Source organism: Helicoverpa zea, chromosome 3 (genome assembly GCF_022581195.2).
Source record: "Helicoverpa zea isolate HzStark_Cry1AcR chromosome 3, ilHelZeax1.1, whole genome shotgun sequence".
NCBI classification, from domain to species: domain Eukaryota; kingdom Metazoa; phylum Arthropoda; class Insecta; order Lepidoptera; family Noctuidae; genus Helicoverpa; species Helicoverpa zea.
Window position 1 is genome coordinate 8,901,863 of NC_061454.1, and position 11,050 is coordinate 8,912,912.

The following is an 11,050-nucleotide window of genomic DNA, read 5'->3' on the forward strand; positions in this document are numbered from 1 at the left end:
GTTAACGTACAAAATAAGACAATTTATAACGAAGTATATAACATAGAAAGACATCATATAAAGTAAATAAAAAGGCAGTCGTAACATAACCTGTAAATAATAGGTGTAGTCGCAGATGACACATTAATAAAATATTGCGCACTTACTGCAGTGTCTGTGCTCATATATTTTGCGCTTAACACTATTAAAATGGAAAAAACAATCGATCCGAAAATAAAGTCGGTATTCTTGTTCGATTTAATATTCGAATCGAAGACAATGGGTTCAAGTATTATGTATTCATTCGATTTATACGTTGTCACATTAGTTCTGTGGAAATGTTGTAGAGTTACCGCTTCTGGTCACAAGAAATATTGCACGTCAGGCAACATGGCGGACGCCTTGCAACGGACACACACACAAACAGCCTATCTATTATGTAAAAATGGCATTCATAAATCATCTGTGTGATCAATTTACAGTGTACGGCCACGCAGTGTGGGCAGAATGAGTTTAGGCGATAAATTTGAATAAAAATAACAGGCGGCCCGAGTTCTCGTTCCTTTCGCAATAACAATCGGTCACATATGCATATTATAATATAATAATTTGTTATCATTAACTGCTAGGATTGAAAGTTTATATTCGAGCTTTGAGATACAAGCAATGCCAACTCAATAATAGCTAAAGATTTCGTATTAAGAATCTCCATAAAATAATCATTGTGAACAGTTTAATTATCAATTTGAACATAAAATTTACTTGGACATAAAACTATTGTGTATGCCAATCCTCTCGGCACTTTCAGCGTCCCACAAACAACAAGGAAGTCTGCAACAACTGATAGGCATTAAAGACGCAATGAAAGCAAACATATGTAAAATAATAAAGAATGCTTCAACATACGACTATAAGGTGATGCAACGCCAATAACTTCCGCGCATAAAATACAAAACATACTGAGGTGAGAAAACTTTAGTACTTTTTACTTGAGCGTATACAAATTGTCATAGTTGATTACGGTATTTACGTACGGTTGTGAGTAGCCGCGGCGCGAGCTGTCGGCGGTGAGAGGGCCACCGAGGCTATCAAACCGATACATCATTAATTAATACTGAACTGTCATGGGAAGTGTTGCCCAAGACAATTTGTGGACAGAGCTAGGATTGATGACCCGCCTAAACCGAACTGAGTGATAACACACAGATGAGCACATTAACATACATACTGTTACTAAACACTGATGCTAATCGAATAATGAAATTTGTGAAATCTCACCGCAGTCATTGTTTAACATTCTTTTATTTTGCGGCAAACTTTAAAATTTAGAACATATTAAAGTTACGTAAAATTACAAACAATTTGTCTGGCGTCCCAAAATTTGTCGGTTTCGTATAAATAACCTGTCTGCAGACGTAAATTATTTACATGAGCAAGATTGTTTAAAGTTTACTTAATTTGCATGTTCAAATCAGTAGTTTAATAGCGAAAGACAATCTAAAGTTAATAGGCTCTAAAGTTAGTTCCATTACGGAGATGCATGTACGTTTCGTCACAACTTGTTTCCAAGCAGCTAAGTTAATGTAAAGTTATTAGTCTTTCTTGTTTATATTTTCTTACTACACATAATTCTCACTCATTGACTAACATGTGATTCATCAAGTCAGCAACACGGTACTCACAATGCATAACTATGTATAGGTCTATAAGGCTCCGTGCTTGATTAATTATGTAGCTCTATTTTCAATACATACGGAGATTTAATTGGTTTACACATAAATCAAATATTATCTTGTATCGATTTTGGTTACTTAGTTGGTAACAGTTAATTTAATAACCCGCCGACGTCCTGGGAACCTTATGATAGGTCATGGCGTGCGCTGCCTAATGAGAGCACGACCGATTCTTTAGGCAGTGCGGCTATACAATAGACCGGAAAACGTTCTAATGCGGGTAGGCCAGTTATACTTACGAGCTTGAGAGTATGAGTTAATCGGATGTACTTGATAGTTGTCAGTCATCGCGGTCTCGGCACTCGAAATTTCTAAGATTCGTTGGTGATTCAGCAGACAGTGTCACCGTTCTCAGAACATGTTTGAAAATGATTATGAACACAACTACGGGTACGGGTTTTTTGCCTGAAATAACATTTTGTAATGTCTGATTAGTGTATGAACGACTTCAATGGATGTGAATATAAGTTACATCATGCCTATGTGAACAAGTGCACTTTTAGCAAAAGTGTTTTAATTATATTAAATCTTTTCAGATACTAATGGGGAAAAGTGTAATTATCTGGTTCTAGTTTTTCGTCACAAAATAGTTTATGTCCATAAGACGGTTTCTTCACATTGAATGTCGATTCCTTCACCAGTTTAAGAGATTTTGGTGATGAAACAAACCAACGACCCGCAACTCGTAAGTCACGGCCGTTTACATTGACTAAGAAACATATCTTCCAAATATATTCGTTTTATACATCATGTGTTATGCGTCGCTTATCCGTCAATCAATCACTTTACATATTTTGACGAGTATGTTTATATTATTTCGTAACATACCTCATGCCTTACTGTATTTTATATCACTGAATTCAGTAGCCCTTATTTAAATAGATGGTATCTCCGAACAACCCATTAACAGTTTTGTAAGCATGGCGTTAGATCTGCCCACAAGAGTATCTTTATAAACTAAATGCAAACCACTTTATAATGTATTCTAAACTAATAAGCGATAAACTTTTGATCGTCATGATATACTGTCCATGTTTTAACAGGTGGAGTCAAGCTACTCAATATGGGGCTGCGGGTTGTTCGGGGGCTGCGGGTAGTTCGAAAGAGATACCGCGGCTCTGGCAAATAAAAGGCCTATGACGGAACACGACGGTTTTTAGTCAGTAAGAGTCTGACACTCCCTCACCGCTGCTAACCCACAGCGGGAGGGGTCATTTGATGATTTTTGACGTCGTTAAAAAAAAAAAGCTACTCAATATAGTACCAGTACTGATTATTATGTTTTGGCTTGTAAGTCTGCATGAACAAGGCATTTTTGTAACTTATGTAATGAGTATTTTATTTATTAACAATTTCCCCTCTTAGTTTTTTAACACGCTTATATTAGCTTCACTTGTACCTAACTATGTATGTAAGAAAATCATGGAATCTCAATATGTTTCATTTTATTTCTTTAATTGAAAAAGAAATACTTAGATATAACACAATTCAAAATGAATTAAAAAGCTTTGAATGTTGTTTCTGTCTGAAATGCAGCCAAATTGTTTTATTTTAACCTATAAAAGTACATATATACAAAGCTTTTTTTACTTTTATTCTTTTTGAATCAATGGTTTATGTCTTTAAAAAGTATGTAGTTAGGTATTGAAATTCTCTTTGATGCCTTTTTATTTAACAATAAACTATTATGCAACATCTGGTTTGACCGAAAGACGTTTGACACAAGTTGCATCTATTGTTGCGATGGTGTTATTCCGACAGATGCACAAAACATAAATAGCTATTAGCTTTGGAAGTTATTACTTATGTTAATCATGACTCAGAGATATTTGTCTCTTTGTAGCAAGTCTTAGATAATGTAGGTACATCAAGGATTCTTCGTACTATTACGCCTAGTAAAATACCGTAACGTAACGTCAAAATAAGAACCGACTAATATTGGCAACACTGAAAACGATGGTGATTTTTTGAGTTAATAATTTTCCTATCTGTCTTAGATCACCAAGAAAAAATATAATAAAGCATGAACGGCTAGCGTTGCGTAAGCCTATCACTTGATTTCATTCCTATAACGTGACTACATTGAAAATGCGCGTAACTATTCCATAATAACTATATAATCGTAAGTTAAAGACAGCGTCACACAGTATCATGTGGGAAATATGCCGCCCATGTAAGGAAACATAATATGTACGCTTGATTGTCAATATTCACTGTATCTAATTGTTAAACGTTAATAAAGGAATTAGCGTGCACCTTCGTCATCAAATATTTCTTTGTAAATGTGATTATATCGGTGATTAAAACGTAGACTATGCCGACAATATCTGTAGACAATAAAAATATGTCAGTTTATTATAAAAGTTCTTATTCATAATACATATTACCTTGGTACGTACGTGTCTAGGTAATAGCGTGAGTTCATTACTCAGAGTTAGATGGAAGTTGAGTCTAGTCCGTTAGCTGTAGCTATAAACCATAAATAATTGCGTGGATTACGATTTGTACATGGATTAAATAAACACATTAACAAATCAATAGATGTCTACGTTTTATCTAGTATATTACACACCAGTGCAAAATGATAGGGAGACTACTTAGGCAAAGGTATATGGTTTCTTAACCCAAGAAGATAGGGCTTATTAGCGCCAGATATCACTAAGAAATTATTATTAGCGTATGACAGTAAATCATTGTTTATGATTGACAGTAAGAGCTTTACGCGACATAAATTACCATCCCATTTTCGCGAGATTATTAATGCTGAGGATCCCAATACATGAATATAAACTAGGACCGATACTAATCTTGTAACTTGCCTTGCAAGTACTACATGAATGGATATTCTCCGTTATTGCACTTCAATGGTTCTAGTGCGACGAATCCATTTTTTTAAACAATATCCACACCAGCTTCAATAAGCTGCCTACTTTAAAATAAGAAAGTTTTTTTGTCTTATTTATAGAAATACAGGCGATAAGCGACAAGTGACGATACAAAAGCACTTCTTGTTGATTTCACCCTTTGATATCATGATATTTGACCCTTTCTTTCATAGCATTATTTCATTATCTAAAAAAAGCAAGGCGATAAGACCGCGTATTGTACTCACACATATTTGTTTGTTATGTCCTTGTCCATGTTTGGTGTACAATAAAGAATACTCTAGCTATCTAAATACTCTACTGTAACTCAAAACATTCTTTCGGAGAAAATTTGATAGGTGGGGTAGAATGAGCATCCATTGTTTTGAATTAAATGCACCAAAGGCATATATTTACAATTTCCTTGGCTTTCAAAAGAGGCACCTTAGCATACCAAAACTTAACCTATGCCTGCTACATTGATCATATTTATTATGCATTCAGCATTCTACCGACTCTTTTACGCCGAGTCATAATAATGTGTTTATCGCAGCTATATAATATGTCAGATAAATTAAACTATAATCACTTCGTATGGAAAGCTGAAGCCCATATAAAATTATTGATTTACACAGAATCTAATAAAGCTACTGATTAATAGAATCCATTAATAAATATTAACAATTTACTTAAAAGGTTAATTAATTTCACAATATGTTAACCTGAATATTAGGCTACTGTTAAGTCTTCAAAGCATAAAAACTTAACTTTATACTGGTATTGACATTAATTCAATTTAGTTCCTTAATCTGACTATTAGCTAATTTGAATGATTACTTACAATTAATTATTTTTCATTGCAAAATCGACATAACACTTGAGCAAGTGTTGGCAGCTCAAGATCAAGATGAAACAGGGACTAAATTATAAAGGTATCAAGATGAATAACATAATAGCAAGTTTTACAACAAGTTATATTTATGGTAATTTAGAAGTTAATAGCTAATCCTACAGTATAAGCAGTTAATATGCAGCTGGAGTTTTGTAAAAGGATGTAAAATGCCGTGTTCATAGGTGTTGAGCTGTATTATATCATCACTAGGTTTCACTATGTTGTTAAACAAAATTGCATTATGCAATCGAGTATTGACTGTCTTCACATGCCTACACTTTTTACTTCCTCAAAGTGTCTGTAAATCTTTTATTTTTTTCCACTTAAGTAGCCGAAAAATTATATAATTTACATAATGATTGCTTAAATTGTTAATAATTACTAAAACAAGTTTAGTTTTACCGTTGTGCAAGCACGAAAAAATAATATAAAACGTCCGTCTAATTGCAACTTAATTTCAAGATAAAGTTGTCGTCCTTTGTTTGTAAACATGTAATCTATAAATAGAATATTAATATGACCTTTAATTATCGTGAAATAACTGGATCAGTTAATAATTCGATGTCATTAGTGTCGGGCGGCGCGTGCGCCGGTGTTGGTCATTGTCTGATTTAGGTATTTTTAATAGCCGTGTCAAGGGGTCATCGACTGGTTCCCAATCGCTATGACATCAGCTTCACTACTTAGGATTACAAAACACTTACTCTCACTCACGTAACAACACAACTGCGCTAGGCCTGACTGTAAGAGTTTCAATAAATTTTGTAACCTCATTATAGCCTGGCAGCATCATTGTGATGACTGATGAGACATGACTTTCATATTTAATGCATTTTGTGGTTTTATCAGCACTTTTAAATGAACACTCACTACGGATAGCTACGCTAGTTTGTTACTGGCAGTGTTGCATAATAGCGAGTATATCTACTGCTTGGTCCTTTGTGGAGGCATTTTCCTGTTCGTGTTGCCTACTTAGTATTTAAACACTTATTAGAAAAGCAAATATTGCCGAATCTACTGAACCGTGACTATGTTAAGAAAGTTAATGGATACTTCGAGTTCAAGAAGGTTGTGTGTTTTACATGATTAAGATTTTATAGTTAGCTTAGCTGTTTTGATTTTTAGGGTTCCGTAGCCAAAATGGCAAAAACGGAACCCTTATAGTTTCGTCATGTCCGTCTGTCCGTCTGTCCGTCTGTCCGTCTGTCACAGCCGATTTACTCGGAAACTATAAGTACTACAGTGATGAAATTTGATGGGAATATGTGTTGTATGAACCGCTACAAAAATATGACACTAAATAGTAAAAAAAAGAATTGGGGGTGGGGCCCCCCATACATGTAACTGAGGGATGAAATTTTTTTTTTCGATGTACATACCCGTGTGGGGTATCAATGGAAAGGTCTTTTAAAATGATATAAAGTTTTCTAAAAAACATTTTTCTTAAAGTGAACGGTTTTTGAGATATCAGCTCTCAAAGTCGTAAAAAGTATGTCCCCCCCCCCTCTATTTTTATAACTACGGGGTATAAAATTCTAAAAAAAATAGAGGTGATGCATGCTAATTAACTCTTTCAACGATTTTTGGTTTGATCAAAGTATCTCTTATAGTTTTTGAGATAGGTTGATTTAACTGTAATTTACGGAACCCTTCGTGCACGAGTCCGACTCGCACTTGGCCGGTTTTTATTTTCTTCAATCTAGAAAGTTTGAAAACCTGGTAGGATCGGATACAAAAGCTTATCTTTTTACTGAATTATACCTAAGGATTGAATACTTACTTATAAGTTGGCTAAAGGTCCTACTCAAACAATACGCTATAGGTATGATTTTCATCTGAATTATTATAATTAGTACGTACGCCCACGCTTAGAAAACCCATATTGTAAAATTAATTTTCTATTCAAGATTTATAATACAATCACACACAACGAAATATGCGTGAATGATTTATCAACCTCATCATATAGATCTGAGCGAAACATTATTATATTTGATAAGTTTCGTGTCTCAAAAATAATGACGAACATTAATAAAAGACGAGATAACTCGTAGCCTAGCCTTAGGCATAGTTACCAACATAATCATGGAAGTTAAAAAGTAATCAATCCATTCTCTTTGGCAACGTTTATGAATGTCTTCAATGACTCGTAAAATCACACGACTATCACTCAAAATATTATTGAGAAATTTTTGAAGATTTACCTGCTGTATATTACGCATAGGTACCTACTTAATGTTTTTGGATAGATTTGAAACATTGAAAGTGCGATAAAGGAATGAATAAACTCACTCATCAGATATATTTTTCAGTACGTGAAGCATTACAAATTACTTCCGTGGTAAATTAAAACCGGCCAAGTGCGAGTCGGACTCGCGCACGAATGGTTCCGTACCATTATTTATAATCTTAAAGCGGCAACAGAAATACATCATCTGTGAAAATTTCAGTTCTCTAACTATCACGGTTCATGAGATACAGCCTGGTGACAGACGGACGGACGGACGGACGGACGGACAGAGGAGCGAAAGCAATAGGGTCCCGTTTTACCCTTTGGGTATGGAACCCTAATAAATCAGCAAATAATAAATGGCAAGAAACAATGTTCTACCGTTTCAGTGAGGGGCAATTAAGTGTTTAGCACCCGCAACTCTATATCTACAGCCACGTGTCTACAATGAAACATAAACAAAGCCTAAGTCTAAGTGTTTACTAACAAAACAGCAATAGCCATTGTGATGCATGTCTTTTTAATACACATTGTTCAATGTTCCGCAAAAGTATATGCCTAAATACCTAAAGGCATTTCCAATAGTTTAATTCTTATAACTTGAAATAATAGAACCACAATGCAAACTTTTAATGCTATTCAAACACTAAAGTTAAGTATTAACGATATCAATAGGAACACATTAATGTAAATTTTAACTCAAAAGCTAATAAACAGTCGTAAAATTCTATGTTATGTAAAAATTATGTTTATTAATATCTATTTTACATCTCTGCCAAGTTCTAGAGTTACTGATTATTGTATCTAAATTGGAATGAAGAAAAAATTAAGCTATTACGCCTTCAATCTTCAGATCCTGTAGGTGATCCTTGCTTAAAGCTCAAGTGTATATGGGAACGCAAAACATGAGCACTAATGAACAATGAGCTGTTTTTTTCTTCTTATCTTTAAAAAAACCTTAATAAACACTAAGCAGGTATCATTACTTAAGACAAAGGATATCTCAACCTGCTTAAAGCTCACGTTAGCAGGTAGGTAAGTTAGTGCTGTTTATTTATGAAATAAAAGGCATTATCAATCACCAAACAAAATAAACTGTCTAAAGGAATAATTGCAATCACTTAACGCTTCGTAACTTAAAGCTCATCCCAGACACAGACAATGAAGCCAAAAGATTCATCCTTGAAATATTTTGCAACGAGCAGCCACCTGAACTGGTATCAACGCGATTGTCCACAATGTGACCTCCACTTGATCGATTAATATGCTAATTTATATTATTTATTAGGCAACACCGACCAATATTTAGAACTGTTTTGCTCATTCTAGCTTTTTATTTATTTATTTTTATATTTTTTCGGAGTGGTTTTTGCCTACGTTCCTATTTCGAATCGAGAGAACTGTAATTCTATCAACGGGCCAAGGCTTGCTGATTGCATATGCAGAGCGAAATAAGAAAATGCATTCGTTAAACCAAAACACGCTGATCACACGTGATCAGTGTTCATTTTTCGAAAATAGATGAATTAATTTGATTCTCGTTTGCTGTATAGATTTGCATTTTCATAAGGTATCGAAGATGCATGAAAATTAGATTTTCAATATTCAAAACATTTTTTAATATTGTGCTTTGTTAAATCTGCTTAAACAAAAAAAAACTAAATAATTCTATTCTATAAGTAATTTACTGTTAAGGTCTGTGATTAGATCATTCGACATAACAAAAATAGAATAAAAATAAATCAAGTTTTCTCTTTATACCGGAATTTAAATTGGCTTTAAGAATATGTAAATTCGTGTCTTTATTTTAGCACCTATATCTGCGTTACTTATTATGTTTATTTTAAAACAAGTAGAGCCTTTAGCAACAGGTTTTAAATTACTTGTAACTATTTACGTGTGCATACAACCTGCGTAATTAAATCGCCGCATTTTCACACGGAGGGAATTGTTGTGAGCTTTCAGTGAGCGAATGCGTTGACGTGGTAAAACCCTGTTAATACATTTACAAGATAGACAATGAAAAAAGAACACTGCTTCTCGTCCTGCATAATTACGTCCTTGAAAACTGTACTATTTCTTAACGAAAAAATGTGGTCATAAGTTCTTTATCGTAGGCATTCTTGTTTCATCATCATCATTATCTCAGACATAGGACGTCCACTGCTGAACATAGGCTTTCTTCTTGTTTGCGCAACAAAAAACACCTTTTATAAAATATTAAGAACTAACATTGGTGTTGGACACACCCAGCTTATGTTTTAAGACCTACTGACCTACAAGGACTTGTTTACATTATAGGAGCAATACCAGACTAGTTATACTTATTTGATGTCATATCGATCCACATAACTGAATGTGGGACACGACGTCAGGGCGCCATGCAGCCAGTGCGCCCGGCGGCGACGGGACGGCGATGCGACGGCGACTCGACGGATCGACGCCGACCGTTATCGAGCGACTATTGACGACCGACGTGATGTGTAGGCAGATTCGTCGCACAATCGCGACAAGCTTCCATATTTACTTATCCAGTGCCAAGTAACTTACCGGTTTCACACGAGTGGGTTGCTACTAGTTCTTTTTCGTATGCTAATTGGACCAGTATCTATCACTATCACATTATAATATCCTCGACAGTCGATAGATGTATGTTGTGCCAACCTACCTAACTATCTCTTCAAACTTGTCTGAAAATCTACATACACACACTACCTGCCTTTAGTTAGCTACAACGCCGGTCTAATTTTACATGGCTGATGTTCCTGTAATAACAGTAAACAACGCTTGCATTATACTGCAGTGCTAGGCATGACTATCAACGCAGCTGGGCGCATACGATAACTAAAAATACAGCCAACATCGCGCCGCTCGCTAACTAACAAATAATTTTCCATTGCAAATAAGTAATCTAATCTGACATTATACATCCATTAACAAATAACCCTTTCCATGCGCGTATCGCAATAGATACCGGGTACAAGCATGCTCAATGTGATTAGTTCTATGGCGTCAAGAAATCGACTCGGGACGAGATAAAATTAAATTGGCGGCTAAAAGTAAGAGATAGTGCGCGACCTTGGGGCAGAGTGGTTTGTTCCGGGTTCGGTCCTCCACCCACCGACCGGTCGCTGCGCCTGCGCCTCTCCGCTGCACTCACCTGTATCTACCTACTGAACATAAATGTGTCCGTATTAAATTGATTGCAACGGTATGCATTTTATAGACAAATAGTGTCATAAAAATTTTAGGTAGTCTAGCTTCCAAATCAGTTTTGGTGTCTATAAAACATGTCTGAATAGATATAACTAATTGAAATAATAAAAGAGGTTGCCAAACTTAGAATAATTTG